The 17,840-nt window shown below is 42.4% G+C and overlaps 1 protein-coding gene across 2 annotated transcripts in view; it reads left to right on the top strand.

The window, feature by feature from the left end:
* The first annotated feature begins 1,273 nt into the window (after positions 1 to 1,273).
* Positions 1,274 to 17,840, top strand: part of LOC129830798 (Y+L amino acid transporter 2-like) — a 30,220-nt gene continuing 13,653 nt past the window's right edge. For both annotated transcript variants that reach the window (XM_055893532.1, XM_055893533.1), the window contains exons 1-2: positions 1,274 to 1,372; positions 6,954 to 7,064. The gene's annotated coding sequence lies outside the window, so the exon portion shown is untranslated. The remainder of the gene's footprint in view (positions 1,373 to 6,953; positions 7,065 to 17,840) is intronic.

Consider the following 17,840-nt stretch of genomic DNA (forward strand, 5'->3'; position numbering starts at 1 on the left):
TCAATTGAAATAAATTCATTAGTCCCTAATATATGGATTTCACATGACTGGTAATACAGATATGCATCTGTTGGTCACAGGTACCTTAGAAAAAGGTGTGGATCCGAAAACCAGTCAGTATCTGGTGTGGCCACCATTTGCCTCAAGCAGCACAACACATCTCATTCGCATAGAGTTGATCAGGCTGTTGATTGCGGCCTGTGAAATGTTGTCCCACTTCTCTTCAATGGCTGTGAGAAGTTGCTGGATATTGGTGGGAACTAGAACATGCTGTTGCACATGTCGATCCAGAGCATCCCTAACATGCTCAACGGATGACATGTCTGGTGAGTATGCGGGCCATGGAAGAACTGGGATATTTTCAGCTTCCAGGGATTGTGTACAAGTCCTTGCGACATGGGGCCGTGCATTATCATGCTGAAACATGAGTTGATGGTGGCAGATGAATGGCACGACAATGGGCCTCAGGATCTCGTCATGGTGTCTCTGTGCATTCAAATTGTCATCGATAAAATACAATTGTGTTTGTTGTTCGTAGCTAATGCCTGCCCATACCATAACCCCACCGCCACCACGGGGCACTCTGTTCACAACGTTGACATCAGCAAACCGCTCGTCCACACAACGCCATACACGTGTCTGTGGTTGTGAGACCGGTTGGACGTACTGCCAAATTCTCTAAAATTACGTTGGAGGCGGCTTATGGTAGAGAAATTAACAAACAATTCTCTGGCAACAGCTCTGGTGAACATTGCTGCAGTCAGCATGAAAATTGCATACTCCCTCAAAACTTGAGCCATCTGTGGCATTGTGTTGTGTGACAAAACTGCATATTTTAGAGTGGCCTTTTATTGTCCCCCAGCACAAGGTGCAACTGTGTAATGATCATGCAGTTTAATCAGCTTCTTGATATTCTTGCTATGCCACATATGTAAAGTGAATGGATTATGTTGGCAAAGGAGAAATGCTCACTAACAGGGAAGTAAACAAATTTGTGCACAACATTTGAGAGAAATAAGCTCTTTGTGTTTATGGAAAATTTCTGAAATCTTTTATTTCAGCTCATGAAACATGAGACCAACACTTTACATGTTGCGTTTATATTTTTGTTCAGTGTAGTTAAAGGATTTCATCCTAACTAAACTCAACAACTGAGTTCAACCTGACTTTAGAAAGGAGGAGGATGAAGCATCTATTTTCATCACAGGGTATAGCATTAATAAAATACACATAAAATCACCACTTCCTCCAAGTGAAGGAGGAGCGAGGAAATGTAGTGATGACGAAGAGGCAGCCAGCAACGATAATCAAACATCCAGCATTGAGTACGCTTGCACATGGGTTTTCAGTCTCATTGAAAGAAGCTCTCAAGGTAAGGCTTTATCTAAGTATTTTGAGAGAAAATAGGATTTAGCTTCTTACCTACATTTTATTCACTTTCAGATGTTTGACTAGTCAGTTGTTTAGCTCAACTTGCTAGCTAGTGAAACGTAACTGGATTGAACTGCCACGCACATGCGGCAGTTCAGCATCATCAGCATGTGTCGTGGTTGGACAGGGTTTCAAACGTGGTTAGTAGCTAGTTAGATGAAACAATCTGGTACTTTCTGGGCATTTACTCGAACTACCTGGAAAATGGTTATCAGTTGTACGTTTTGAGAGTTCTCTAGCTGCAAGTATTATTAAATGTAGATAGCTACCGACAAAAGATAGCTTTGCTAGCTTTAGCTACTGTAACTAGCTAGCTAACTTTTGTCATGACTACTAACGTTAGCAAAACGATACAGTTTACAGCAAATTATTTAGCTAGTTTCAGCTCAACGGACTGGAGTCTGTGTGGCTAAAGCATAAAACAAAACAAAAAACGGTCTGGCTAAGTTATGCTTGTCAATTTTTACGCATGCCAGGTTGTGCGAATCTGTCCACGTTTGTTGCTTGACTGCCTAGTATGGTACTTTGAGAACGTGGGCTAAATGTATTGCACTTTGGATTGATGATGTGGGCAAACAAAAGTATATTCGTTTCCCTGGTAATGTAGGTTTTGCTTATAGGCAGCGGATATTTCCGATCTATTCACATGGCTTGATTGGCGGACTAAAATCCACTCCATGGCGAGTTTAGTCCGCTAAGGCTTAATGTACATTCCCGACTAACGCACTCGTGGACCGGCGCGTACATTAAGTATCCTCCATTCAGACGGCAAAGGCCATCATTTCCCTCCTTAACTAAATATAATTGTGGGGAAAATATGCGTACTTAAATAATTAAACACATTTTTCCACCACCGTTTTCGTATTTTCGGACAATTTAGGATGTTACACACCGCGTTCAGACATGGGGTACCAACATCCTAAATTGTCAGAAAATACACAAACGGTGGTGGAGAATTGTGTCATAAAGAATGTAGCCTACGCATATTTTCAAAGTTTTTCTATCCAGAACATATGGTCAGTGATATCTGACTAAAATTACTTCATGTGATCATGCTGTAATACACAATTCATTGGTAGCCTATATACAGCTTGAAACTAACCCCCCAAAATCGTGTAACTGTTCCTTACAAGCCAGAATGTTTAATAACGTTACCTTTAAACTTACTCTACCTGTTGTCCTTGTGGAAAACCTGGTCTCAGAGCAGTTCCTATTATTCTGTACCAGGGTTTCCTTTATGAAGATGTGGCATTTTAATTTATCTGACATTGGAGAAATGTACCGGACCCATATGCATCAGTGAAGTCTCCTCAGAGGAGGAAGTGGAAGACCATCCTCTGTGAATTTCATAACTTTAAAATGTTTCACAATTTTTTAAATACTTTTTTTGATTAAAACTATACAAAATATTAATGTCACCAAATAATTGATTAAAACACACTTTTGCAATGGTCTACAGTAGCCTCAGCAGCAGTCTGTAGGGAAGCACTATGGTGTAGCCGGAGGACAGCTAGTTTCTGTCCTCCTGTATTTGGCATTTTCAGTGCGTGCTGCCTGAAAGGCAATAAACAAATATTTTTTTAAGGCTAGGGGAAGCTAATAATCCTCTGTGACCAAATCATGCTTTTTTAAATGAAATGCTGCTAGTCAAATGTCCAGTGCCACATTTTCATAAAGGAAACCCTGGTACAGAATAATACGAACTGCTTGGGCTCCCAAGTGGCGCAGCGGTCTAAGGCACTGCATCTCAGTGCAAGATGCGTCAATGGTTCAAAACACGGGTGTATCGCATTTGGGAGTCCCATAGGGCGGTGCAGAATTGGCCCAGCATCGCCCGGGTTTGGCCGGGGTAGGCCGTCATTGTAAATAAGAACTTGTTCTTAACTGACTTGCCTAGTTAAATGAAAAAATAAAAATCTGTATAGACAAAAGTAGGCTGAACTAAATTACTACCGCCCCGTAGCACTCACTTCTGTCATCATGAATAGAACCTGTTTGCATACTGCCCAAACAGGTCCACAGATGATGCAATCGCCATCACACTGCACACTGCCCTGTCCCATCTGGACAAAAATAATACCTATGTAAGAATGCTGTTCATTGACTACAGCTCAGCATGCAACACCATAGTACTCTCCAAGCTCATCATCAAGCTGGAGGCCCTGGGTCTCAACCCCTCCCTGTGCAACTGGGTCCTGGACTCCCTGACGGGCCGCCTCACTGACGGGCCGCCCCCAGAAAAGTTTACCTTGTCGAGAAAGAAATGGTCCAAACAGACTCTGGGACAGTTGTGGAACGATGAATCCTAAATTCATACAACCAGGTTACATAAAAAATAGTTATTCTGATGCAACAGATTAGAACAGTTAGCTTAAATTGTTGATAGCCTACTGCCTTAGTAATGTTAAGAAATAGTTTGTGCGAATATGCATTTGGCTGCCGGACAATGAAAGAAATAGAACATGAAGGAGGCTACTGGTTTCAATTGCATATGAAAGTATGTGGACTCTTCCTAGAGCAGGCTAAACTGAGCAGTTGGGGGAGAGGGGCCTTGGTCAGGGACCTAGAACCCGAGTTCCTCTGTGGAGATGGGAGAACCTTTCAGAAGGACAACCATCTCTGCAGAACTCCACCAATCAGGCCTTTATGGTAGAGTGGCCAGACGGAAGACACTCCTCAGTAAAAGGCACATGACAGCCAGCTTGGAGTTTGCCAAAAGGCAACTAAAGGACTCTGACCTTGAGAAACAAGATCCTCTGGTCTGATGAAACCAAGATTGAACTCTTTGCCCTGAATGCCAAGCTTCACATTTAGAGGAATCCTGGCACCATCCCTATGGTGGTGGCAGCATCATGCTGTGGGGATGTTTTTCAACAGCAGGGACTGGGGGACTATTCAGGATTGAGGGAAAGATGAACGGAGCAAAGTACAGAGAGATCCTTGATGAAAAATACCTCGAGCACTCAGGACCTCAGACTGGGGCAAAGGTTCACCTTCCAACAGTGCAACAACCCTAAGCACACAGCCAAGACAATGCAGGAGTGGCTTCGGGACACGTCTCTGAATGTCCTTGAGTGGCCCAGCCAGAGGCCGGACTTGAACCTGATCTAACATCTCTGGAGAGACCTGAAAATAGCTGTGCAGTGACGCTCCCCATTCAACCTGACAGAGCTTGAGAGGATCTGCAGAGAAGAATGGTAGAAACTCCCCAAATACAGGTGTGCCAAGCTTGTAGCGCAATACCCAAAAAGACTCGAGGCTGCCAAAGGTGCTTCAACAAAGTACTGAGTAAAGGGTCGGCAGTTTTGTAACTGTGATTTACGTTTTGTGTTTTGAATAAATTGCCAACAATTTCTAACACGGAACCCAAACCGGCTGCGCGCGTGCGCCATCGTGCATACGTTTATTTTGTCCCCCCACACCATATGCGATCTCGACACGCAGGTTAAAATACCAAAACAAACTCTGAACCAATGACATAAATTTGGGGACAGGTCAAAAAGTATTAAACATTTATGACAATTTAGCTAGTTAGCTTGCACTTGCTAGCTAATTTGTCCTATTTAGCTAGCTTGCTGTTGCTAGCTAATTTGTCCTGGGATATAAACATTAGGTTGTTATTTTACCTGAAATGCACAAGGTTCTCCGACAATTAATCCACACATAAAAATGGTCAACCGAATCGTTTCTAGTCATCTCTCCTCCTTCCAGGCTTTTTCATCGTTTAACTTATATGGTGATTGGCATCTCGAACTTTCATAGTATTACCACGATAACCGGCAATAGTTTGTCTTTCAATCACCCACGTGGGTATAACCAATGAGGAAATGGCACATGGGTACCTGCTTCTATAAACCAATGAGGAGATGGGAGAGGCAGGACTTGCAGCGCGATCTGCGTCAGAAATAGGAATGACTTCTATTTTAGCCCTTGGCAACGCAGACGCTCGTTGGCGCGCGCAATAATTGAATAACATAGATTCCTAAATTTATTTTGCGACGCGAGCAGTGTAGTCGGGGTATAAAGCTGTTGTTGCGTTGTCATTATGGGGTATTGTGTGTAGAATATACAATTTTCATGGCATGGTTGGTTGGTTCAAAAGCTATTGACGAGAGTTTTATATTGGACTAACTTGACCTGGGTACTGAACCAAAAGTCAGGTAAACATTACTTTCCTCTGGATATTTTTCAAAAATTTCGAGCAGCTGAAGGACAAAGCGCAAAGACAACGGGTAGAGCCAGTTTAAATGTAATTTTATTAAACATTCTGGCCTAGTTTTGGGCTTTTTATATACCCATTTTAATTGTATATTACAGCCAGATTAATCAAACTATTGCATCACTTGCTACAAGCTGATGTTGACACAGGAGTGGAAAACCAATTCCCACATGGCATTCCTTGTGCTATGGCACTACTGATATGTTCTTGTTGATTCAGTGAGTAGTCTATGCTAGGAGTCATTCCTAGAACCCCTATGCATGCAGTAGCCTAATGTTGTACTGCCAGGAATTCTGAATACACTGCCCTCAATTAAAAAGTATTTCACAGAGCATAAAGGCAGACCATCAGACCAGATGCTGTTGGAATCTAATAAGCATGTCTGCATGACTGGCGTCCCTCTGATTTCCTATTAATGGAGATGAGAGAGGAACTAGTAAAGGAGAAGAGGAAGTCTCTTCCTGAGAGGCTGTTTGTGTTCGTAACACCCGAGGCATTAAACACACAGGCTTTACAAACGGAGGTATTATAAATGCACACAGAGGCATTACAAACTCACAAACCGAGGCATTAAACACACAGGCTTTACAAACTGAGGTATTATAAATGCACACAAACGGTGGTATTACAAACATAAATGGAGAAAGGCATTAAACACTCGGGTATTATAAATACACACACGGAGGCATTACAAACACACAAACGCAGCAGGACCATTATGTTTGTTTGATAAGGGATTTCCTTGATAAGGGTAGCCTGGTCCCATAGTTGTTTGTGCTGGTGTAGGCCGCAACCATAGGAGTCCATGTGATGTCCTACAATAAATTACGCTTCTCTGTTCGTCGCTCAAGAACAGAGCTAAACGGAAACTGATGATGTTCTGGAGCAGGTAAATGTTCCCCCCTGCTGTTTGGAGGCCTTGCTCGGCTGTGTAGAATGTCCTAACTTGATGACACGGTTGATAAATGCAAAGCACATTTTCAGTGAAATCGAGCTCGTCTAAACTGAGTGTTTTAGGCCAGACATTTAGGGAAAGTTCTAAGAGAACAAATGTATTTTTCCTTGGATAAAAAATAAATGAGGCTATATCCTGCAGGTGCATGTTCAAGCTATAGTGCGCCATTACTGCATTGTAATAAACATCTATCTACCTTGAAATGCAAAGTGAGCGGGCTGTTCCACAGTCACTTTGCTATTCTAGTCGGTTAACAAACCAAACCCAGCCATGGGAAATCCTCCCATAGCAACACCAGGTATTTGAACTAAGATTAAAAATGCACTCCTTGTTCTTTCTTTGTTCCAGAGTTCGAGTAAAGAACAGCGACTTGAATCTGAGACGACTTGAGCTGGGCCTCCTCTACGTCATTTTATTTACACTTCAGAGAGCGGAGAAGAAGGGATTAAAATCAGTGAGGTGAGTGTTCCAATAACAAAAGCCTTGTTCTGTATTCTAAGGCACCCACTACTTTGTTCCAGTAGCCAGGCACAATGCCTGTTAGTGGGAAAACAGTCTGTCACTAGACCTTGCTGTAGCGTTCACCAGCACTACTCCACTGTATCTGCTGGTTCTACGGTCTAAAGAAAAGACACATATGCCAAAGCTGGTCTGCTCTTTTTATATTCAGAAGCACATTCCTATAAAGCTTTGAGAGGATGTTGTGTTAAATACTGTGATGTTAATATGGCTACAGGTTCATCTGCCTCACCTAAAGCCCATTCTGGTGGGAAGCTGCTTTAGACCACCAGGTGCAAACCGTCACTATCTGGATAACATGTGACATGCTTGATAACGTATGTGATGTCAACAGAGGTATATTTTCTGGGTGATTTAAATATTGACTGTCTTTCATCAGGCTGCTCACTCAGGAGCTTCAAACTAACTAGTGCCTGGTTCAGGGTCAGCCAACCTACTGTACCAGGGTAGTTAAACAGCACAGCAATAAAATCATCAACGTGTATTGAATGCATCTTTACCAATGCTACAGAAATTAACTTGGTATTGTAGCCATATCTAGGAAAACCAAAGTTCCCAAGGCTGGGCCTAATATAAGAGGTCATCCAATACATTTTGTAGTGATTCCCATGTTGATGCAAATAAGATTTGTTAGTATGTAATGAGAAGCAACCAGACGCTGCACTTGACACATTTTATGAAATTGCTTATCGGAGTTACTAATAAGCACGCACCCATTAAGAAAATGACTAAAACTGTTAAATCCCGGCGGATTGATGAGGAATTGAACATTTTTATTGTTGAGAGGGATGAGGCAAAAGGTCTGGCTGCACAACCAATGGGCAAAGTACTGCAAATTGAGAAATCATGTGACTAAACTGAATTAAAAATAAGAAATTGCACTATGAAACAAAGATACATTATATTAAAAAGCTTTGGTGCACCTTAAATGACATTTTGGGCAAAAAGGCAAACTCCGGTCCATCATTCATTGATTCAGATGGCTCATTCATCACAAAACCCACTGCTATTGCCAGCTACTTTAATTATTTTTTTAATTGGCAAGATTAGCAAACTTGGGCATGACATGCCAGCAACAAACGCTGATACTACACATCCATGTATATCTGACTACATTATGAAGGACAATCAAGCCACCGGGGTCTGACAACTTAGATAAAGTTACTGAGGATAATACCGAACGATATTGCCACTCCTATTTGCCATATCTTCAATTTTAAGCATACTAGAAAGTGTGTGCCTCAGGCCTGGAGGGAAGCAAACCTTTTCCCCCTACCTAAGAATAGTAAAGCCCCTCTACTGGCTCAAATAGCTGACCAATCAGCCTGTTACCAGTCCTCAGTAAACTTTGGGGGAAAATTGTGTTTGACCAGATACAATGCTATTTTATAGTAAACAAATCGACCACAGACCTTCAGCACATTTATAGGGAAGGACATTCAACAAGCACAGCACTTACACAATTGACTGTAGGACCTGCCAATTGACTTATTGGCAGGTCCTACAGGCCCCCTGAGAGAAATTTATTTAAAAAAGATTGTGTGTGGGGGCTGTTTTGTTGGACTCTAGTGCGGCGTTTGACATTATTGATCATAGTCTGCTGCTGGCAAAACATATGTGTTATGGCTTTACACCCCCTGCTATATTGTGGATAAAGAGTTACCTGTCTAACAGAACATAGAGGGTGTTCTTTAATGGAAGCCTCTCCAACATAATCCAGGTAGAATCAGGAATTCCCCAGGGCAGCTGTTTAGGCCACTTACATTTTTCAATCTTTACTAACGACATGCCACTGTCCTTGAGTAAAGCCAGTGTGTCTATGTATGCGGTTGACACAACACCACATTACACGTCAGCTACTACAGCGAGTGAAATGACTGCAACACTTAACAAAGAGCTGCAGTTAGTTTCAGAATGGGTGTCAAGGAATACATTTGTCCTAAATATTTCAGAAACTAAAAGCATTGTATTTGGGACAATTCACTAAACCCTATACCTCAACTAAATCCTTGTAATAAATAATATGGAAATTGAGCAAGTTGAGGTGACTAAACTACTTGGCGTAACCCTGGATTGTAAACTGTCATGGTCAAAATCCTATTGATACAACGGTAGCTAAGATGTGGACATGTCTGTCCATAATAAAGCGCTACTCTGCCTTCTTAACAACACTATCAACTAGAGGTCGACCAATTATGATTTTTCAACACCGATACAGATTATTGGAGGACCAAAAAAAGCCGATGACGATTTTTATTTGTTTGTATAATGACAATTACAACAATACTGAATGAACACTTATTTTAACTTAATATAATACATCCATAAAATCAATTTAGCCTCAAATAAATAATGAAACATGTTCAATTTGGTTCAAATAATGCAAAAACAAAGTGTTGGAGGAGAAAGTGCAATATGTGCCATGTAAGAAAGCTAACGTTTATGTTCTGAGCAAGGAACTTATGAGACTTCAATATTCCCAGGAAAGAAGTTTTAGGTTGTAGTTATTAAAGGACTATTTCTCTCTCTACCATTTGTATTTCATATACCTTTGACTATTGGATATTCTTATTGCCAGTTTAACAGTATAGCTTCCATCCCTCTCCTCGCTCCTACCTGGGCTCGAACCAGGAACACAACGACAACAGCCACCCTCGAAGCAGCGTTACCCATGCAGAGCAAGGGGAATAACTACTCAGTCTCAGAGCGAGTGACGTTTGAAACGCTATTAGCGCGCACCCCGCTAACTAGCTAGCCATTTCACATCGGTTACACCAGCCTAATCTCGGGAGTTGATAGGCTTGAAGCACAGCGAAGAGCTTCTGGCAAGATGCAGGAAAGTGCTGTTTGAATGAATGCTTACGAGCCTGGTGCTGCCTACCACCGCTCAGTCAGACTGATCTATCAAATCATAGACTTAGTTATAACATAACACACAGAAATACGAGCCTTAGGTCAATATAGTCGAATCCGGAAACTATCATCTCAAACAAGACGTTTATTCTTTCAGTGAAATACGGAACCGTTCCTTATTTTATCTAACGGGTGGCACCCATAAGTCTAAATATTTCTGTTACATTGCACAACCTTCAATGTTATGTCATAATTACGTAAAATTCTGGCAAATTAGGCGGCCCAAACTGTTGCATATACCCTGACTCTGCGTGCAATGAACGCAAGAGAAGTGACACAATTTCACCTGGTTAATATTGCCTGCTAACCTGGATTTCTTTTAGCTAAATATGCAGGTTTAAAAAATATATACTTCTGTGTATTGATTTTAAGAAAGGCATTGATGTTTATGGTTAGGTACACATTGGAGCAACAATACGCACCGCATCGATTATATGCAACGCAGGTCACGCTAGATAAACTAGTAATATCATCAACCATGTGTAGTTAACTAGTGATGATGATTGATTCATTGATTGTTTTTTATAAGATTAATGCTAGCTAGCAACTTACCTTGGCTTCTACTGCATTCGCGTAACAGGCAGGCTCCTCGTGGAGTCCAATGTAATCAGGTGGTTCGAGCGTTGGACTAGTTAACTGTAAGGTTGCAATATTGAATCCCCCGAGCTGACGAGGTAAAAATCTGTCGTTATGCCCCTGAACGAGGCAGTTAACCCACCGTTCCTAGCCCGTCATTGAAAATAAGAATGTGTTCTTAACTGACTTGCCTAGTTAAATAAAGCCGATTTTCCGATTTGTTATGAAAACTTGAAATCGGCCCTAATTAATCGGCCATTCCGATTTAATCGGTCAACCTCTACTATCAACAAGGCAGGTCCTACAGGCCCTAGTTGTCACACCTGGACTACTGTTCAGTCATGTGGTCAGGTGCCACAAAGAGGGACTTGGGAAAATTGCAGTTGCCTCAGAAAAGGGCAGCACACTAATAATATGCATGTCAATCTCTCCTGGCTCAAAGTGGAGGAGAGATTGACTTCATCACCAGTTGTATTTGTGAGAGGTATTGACATGTTCAATGCACAGAGTTAGTCTGTTTTTGAACTATTGGCACATCGCTCAGACACGCATGCATGCCCCACAAGACATGCCACCAGAGATCTCTTCACAGTCCCCAAGTCCAGAACAGACTACGGGAGGAGCACAGTACTATGTAGTCATGACTACATGGAACTCTATTCCACATCAAGTAGCTCATGCAAGCAGTAGAATTCGATTAAAAATGCACTGTACAGCAGGGACTGTGACGCAACACAAACAGTCACATAGAAGCATTCAAACACACAATATAATACGCACTATACACACATGTACACATGGATTTTGTTGTAGTAGAGTCCTGAGGTCACACACTTAATGTGTTGTGAAATCTGTTGTGAACTTATTGTAATATCTTAAATTGTATAACTGCCTTAATTTTGCTGGACCTCAGGAAAAGTAGCTGCTACCTTGGCTAATGGGGATCCATAATACATACAAATACCCAGAATGCATAATGATTGAACTCCTCCTCCGCTGCTGCTGCTTGTGGCGCAGACAGACTGTAGACTTCATACATGATACCTGTAGAGTTGGAAAGGGTCGGACATTTTTCCATGGGAAGTTAAGCCCGGAAATGTTGCTTAAATTCATCAAAAAAGTTAACTTTTTTTTTGTGGGATACACATAAGTCAATTCTAGGCCTTGTGGCATACTTTGGTTAAACTATCCCCAATTCAATGGAATTGCAACCTTTTACATGCACAGTGCATTCTGCCATCACATGTACAGCTGATTCTCAAGATCTTGCACACTATTGAGATGCTATTGAGCCCACACTACTACACTGTCTGAGTCAAGTACTACATGCTTTCTGGTAAGTTACTGGGTGGGGTGAATATATTTTATGACATACATTATTATTTTTATTAACTAGTAAATAGTAGCCTACCGCAGTGGGTTTAAATCATTTAACTTGTTAACAAGTTATGCTAGTTTGTTTTTGCTACCATGAGGGTTTTAGCTTGCTTGAGCCTGCTGAGTGTTAATTCACATGTTTCATAAAAATAAAAAAAATCCTACAAAGGAGATGTTTAATCTAACTGCTTAACTATTTACAGTTGAAGTCGGAAGTTTACATACACCGTAGCCAAATATATTTAAACTCAGTTTTTTACAATTCCTGACATTTAATCCTAGTAAAAACTCCCTGTCTTAGGTCAGTTGGGATCACCACTTTATTTTAAGAATGTGATATGTCAGAATAATAGCAGAGAGAATGATTTATTTCAGCTTTAATTTCTTTCATCACATTTCCAGTGGGTCAGACGTTTGCATACACTTAATTAGTATTGGGTAGCATTGCTTTTAAATTGTTTACATTGGGTCAAACTTTCGGGTAGCCTTCCACAAGCTTCCCAGAATAAGTTGGGTGAGTTTTGTCCCATTCCTCCTGGCAGAGCTGGTGTAACTGAGTCAGGTTTGTAGGCCTCCTTACTCGCAACAGATGCTTTTTCAGTTCTGCCCACATATGTTCTATAGGATTGAGGTCAGGGCTTTGTGATGGCCACTCCAATACCTTGACTTTGTTGTCCTTAAGCCATTTTGCCACAACTTTGGAAGTATGCTTGGGGTCATTGTCCATTTGGAAGACCCATTTGAGACCAAGCTTTAACTTCCTGACTGATGTCTTGAGATGTTGCTTCAATATATCCACATAATTTTCCTCCCTCATGATGCCATCTATTTTGTGAAGTGCACCAGTCCCTCCTGCAGCAAAGCACCCCCACAACATGATGCTCGAACCCCCGTGCTTCACAGTTGGAATGGTGTTCTTCGGCTTGCAAGCCCTCCCCTTTTTCCTCCAAACATACCGATGGTCATTATGGCCAAACAGTTCTATTTTTATTTCATCAGACTAGAGTACATTTCTCCAAAAAGTACAATCTTTGTCCCCATGTGCAGTCTGGCTTTTTTTATGGCGGTTTTGGAGCAGTGGCTTCTTCCTTGCTGAGCGGCCTTCCAGGTTATGTCGATATAGGACTAGTTTTACTGTGGATATAGATACTTTTGTACCTGTTTCCTCCAGGATCTTCACAAGGTCCTTTGCTGCTGTTCGGGGATTGACTTGCATTTTTCGCACCAAAACACATTAATCTCTAGGAGACAGAACGCGTCTCCTTTCTTAGCGGTATGACGGCTGCGTTGTCCCATGGTGTTTATACTTGCATACTATTGTTTGTACAGATGAACGTGGTACCTTCAGGTGTTTGGAAATTGCTCCCAAGGATGAACCAGACTTGTGGAGGTCCACCTTTTTTTCTGAGGTCTTAGCTGATTTCTTTAGATTTTCCCATAATGTCAAGCAGAGGCACCGAGTTTGAAGGCAGGCCTTGCAATACATCGACAGGTACACCTCCAATTGACTCAAATTATGTCAATTAGCCTCTCAGAAGCTTCTAAAGCCATGACATAATTTTCTGGAATTTTCCAAGCTGTTTAAAGGCACAGTCAACTTAGTGTATAAACTTCTGACCCACTGGAATTGTGAAATAATCTGTCTGTAAACAAACAATTTGTTGGAACAATTACTTGTCATGCACCGAGAAGATGTCCTAACCGACTTGTCATAACTATAGTTTGTGAACTTGAAAAACTAGTTTTAATGACTCCAACCCAAGTGTTTGTAAACTTCTGACTACAACTGCATCTGTACATGGAATTGTATTTGGGTATATCTTTTTTTTAATCTTTCGAGAAAAATGCAACAGGCACTGATGTGTGGAGACATTTCACTGCAGCTAATGTAGAAGGAAAAGCTGTGTACATTTGCAAATACTGAACCAAATCATATGTGAAGAATGCAAAAAAGATGCAGAATCATCTGGCCAAGTGCATGAAGTTCCCCCAGCGCTCACAACAAGCAACCTCTGACAAAGTCCTTCTACTTCTATTCGAGGTGAAAATGATGAACCAGACACCTTATCATTAGCAACAGCTCATGGAGGAACGTAGTCAGAGAAATGCTGATGAATGTCTTGCTCAAGCTGTGTATACAACGAGTTCACCTCTGATGCTCACAGGCAATGTGTATTGGAAGAGATTTCTGAATGTTCTACAACCAACATACACCCCTCCAACCAGACATGCTTTAACTATTAATTTTCTGGATATAGAGTTCAAGTGAAGGTCAAGCAAATCATAGAGAAAGCAAACTATTGCAGTCATCTCTGAGTGGTCAAATGTTTGTGGGCAAGGAATAATTAACTACATCTCCATGACCTTGGACCACAGAAGGTATTTGCACTGGTGACAGACAATGCTGAGAACATACAGGCTGCTTGGTCTAAAGTGGAATTATCGGCATTGAATCTGCTCCTCAAGGACATCATGGCACTGAAAACAATGGATACAATCAATAAGAGAGCCAAGGAAACTGTTGGGTATGTGAAGAGTCATCAAGTTATAGCAGCAATCTACCTCACCAAGCAAAGTAAGAAGAATAAGAGCACCACATTGAAGCTGCCCAGTAAAACCCGTTGGGGTGGTGTTGTCGTCATGATTGACAGTCTCCTGGAGGGGAAGGAGTCTCTCCAAGAAATGGCCGTATCTCAGTCTGCCAATATGGACAGCCCCATCAAGAGGATCCTCCTGGATGATTTTGGGAGAGAGTGGTAAGCAGCCTGAAACTCCTGCTACAGGTTTCAGTAGCCATTGCACGGATTGAGGGAGACAATGCCATCATGTCTGATGTTCAGACTCCGCTTGCAGATGTAAGAGAAGAAATCAGTGCTGATTATATTTAAGAACTGCAGTTTCTTCTGCTTGGAGCAACAGTGAAGTGGGCAGCACTTCACTGTTGCTCCAGTGGGCAGCACTTCACTGTTGCTCCAGTGGGCAGCACTTCACTGTTGCTCCAGTGGGCAGCACTTCACTGTTGCTCCAGTGGGCAGCACTTCACTGTTGCTCCAAGCAGAGGAAACTGCAGTTCTGAAATATATCAAAAAGCGGGAAGCCTGAAGCCCATACACGCCTCAACGTACATGTTGGACCCCAAGTATGCTGGCAAGAGCATCCTGTCTGGTGCAGAGATCAACAAGGCCTATCCCTACCGTGTCTCGTCACCTTAGCATGGAAGAGGGCCAGGTTCTTGGCAGTCTGGCGGAGTACACTTCCAAGCAAGGGCTTTGGGATGGAGATGCAATATGGCAGTTGTGCCAACATATCTCATCAGCCACCTGGTGGAAGGGACTTTGTGGATCTGAGGCTCTTTCCCCTGTTGCCTCCATCATCCTCCAAATCCCACCAACATCAGCTGCCTCAGAGCGCAACTGGTTCTTGTTTGGGAACACGCACACGGAAGCACACAACAGGCTGACTGACCAATACAAGGGTTGAAAATTTGGTGGCCATCTGGGCAAATTTGAGTCTTTTTGAGCCTGACAACAAGCCATCCTCAAGAAGGTTGGAAAGTGACAGGGAAGATGAGGCTTCATAGTCTGATGTTCAGGAGGTGGACATTGAGGAGGTCCAGGGAGAAGAGGAGGAAGACAACTAAAGCTTTAGTTTCTAGACTATCATTTTACAGATGTTGAAAACATTTTTGGGAGATGTAATGGATTCAATATTCCCTTTTGTTGTTCAGTGACATCACCCCATGTGAAGAGTCAACTCATTTAATTAAAGTTGAATTTGTAACTAAATAGTTTAAAAAACATTTCTATGGAAGGATTTAATCATTTGCAATTGTCTACTTATGATAAGGTAAAAGGTTTCTGTTTCTGTCTCCATATGGTAAATAAACTCAGCCAAAAAAGAAACGTCCTCTCACTGTCAACTGTGTTTATTTTCAGCAAACTTAACGTGTAAATATTTGTATGAACATAAGATTCAACAACCTGAGACATCAAGTTCCACAGACATGTGACTAACAGAAATGGAATAATGTGTCCCTGAACAAAGGGGGGTCAAAATCAAAAGTAACAGTCAGTATCTGGTGTGGCCACCAGCTGCATTAAGTACTGCAGGTGCTTCTCCTCCTCATGGACTGCACCAGATTTGCCAGTTCTTGCTGTGAGATGTTACCCCACTCTTCCACCAAGGCACCTGCAAATTCCCAGACATTTCTGGTGGGGAATGGCCCTAGCCCTCACCCTCCGATCCAACAGGTCCCAGACGTGCTCAATTGGAGTGGGATCCGGGCTCTTCGCTGGCCATGGCAGAACACTGACATTCCTGTCTTGCAGGAAATCACGCACAGAACGAGCAGTATGGCTGGTGGCATTGTCATGCTGGAGGGTCATGTCAGGCTGAGCCTGCAGGAAGGGTACCACATGAGGGAGGAGGATGTCTTCCCTGTAACGCACAGCGTTGAGATTACCTGCAATGATGACAAGCTCAGTCCGATGATGCCGTGACACACCTCCCCAGACCATGACAGACCCTCCACCTCCAAATCGATCCTGCTCCAGAGTACAGATGTCGGTGTAACGCTCATTCCTTCGACGATAAACGCGAATCCAACCATCACCCCCGGTGAGACAAAACTGTGACGAGCACTTTTTGTCAGTCCTGTCTGGTCCTGCGACGTTGGGTTTCTTCCCATAGGTGACGTTGTTGCCGGTGATGTCTGGTGAGGACCTGCCTTACAACAGGCCTACTAGCCATTAGTCCAGCCTCTGTCCGCAATAGGCTGAGAGTCTGAGCACTGATGGAGGGATTGTGCTTTCCTGGTGTAACTCGGTCAGTTGTTCTTGCCATCCTGTCCCGCAGGTGTGATGTTCGGATTTATCGATCCTGTGCAGGTGTTACACGTGGACTGCCACTGCGAGGACGATCAGCTGTCCGTCCTGTCTCCCTGTAGTGCTGTCTTAGGCGTCTCACAGTACGGGCATTGCAATTTATTCCCCTGGCCACATCTGCAGTCCTCATGCCTCCTTGCAGCATGCCTAAGGCACGTTCATGCAGATGAGCAGGGACCTTGGGCATCTTTCTTTTGTTTTTTTCAGAGTCACTAGAAAGGCCTCTTTGGTGTCCTAAGTTTTCATAACTTTGACATTAATTGCCTACCGTTTGTAAGATGTTATTGTCTTAACGACCGATCCCCAGGTGTATGTTCATTGATTATGGTTCATTGAACAGCATGGGAAACAGTGTTTAAACCCTTTACAATGAAGATCTGTGAAGTTATTTGGATTTTTACGAGTTGTCTTTTAAAGACAGGGTCCTGAAAAAGGGATGTTTGTTGCTGAGTTTAAATCAATGCAAAAAACATCTACATATTAATTTGCATATTTCTGTTAATTCTGTTAAGTTTTTACCTCTGAATATTCCCCAAAAATGTGCAACCCTAGTGATCTGCGATATCTACTGCAGCCCTCATCCTCCACATACAACACTCGTTCTGACAGTCACATTCTGTTAAAGGTCCCCAAAGCACATCCCTGGGTCTCTCCTCTTTTCATTTCGCTGCAACTAGCGACCGGAGCGAGCTGCAACAAACACTCTTACTGACAGTTGTCTGCTTTGCATGATGTATTGTTGTCTCTACCTTCTTGCCTTTGTGCTGTTGTCTGTGCCCAATAATGTTTGTACCATGTTTTGTGCTGTTACCATGTTGGTCTCTCTTTATGTAGTGTTGTCTCTTGTCGTGATGTATGTTTTTGTCCTATATTTTGAATCCCCGTCCCCGCAGGAGGCCTTTTTGTAGGCCGTCATTGTAAATAAGAATTTGTTGTTAACTGACTTGCCGAGTTAAATGAATAGTTA

Source organism: Salvelinus fontinalis, chromosome 32 (assembly GCF_029448725.1).
Source record: "Salvelinus fontinalis isolate EN_2023a chromosome 32, ASM2944872v1, whole genome shotgun sequence".
NCBI lineage: Eukaryota > Metazoa > Chordata > Actinopteri > Salmoniformes > Salmonidae > Salvelinus > Salvelinus fontinalis.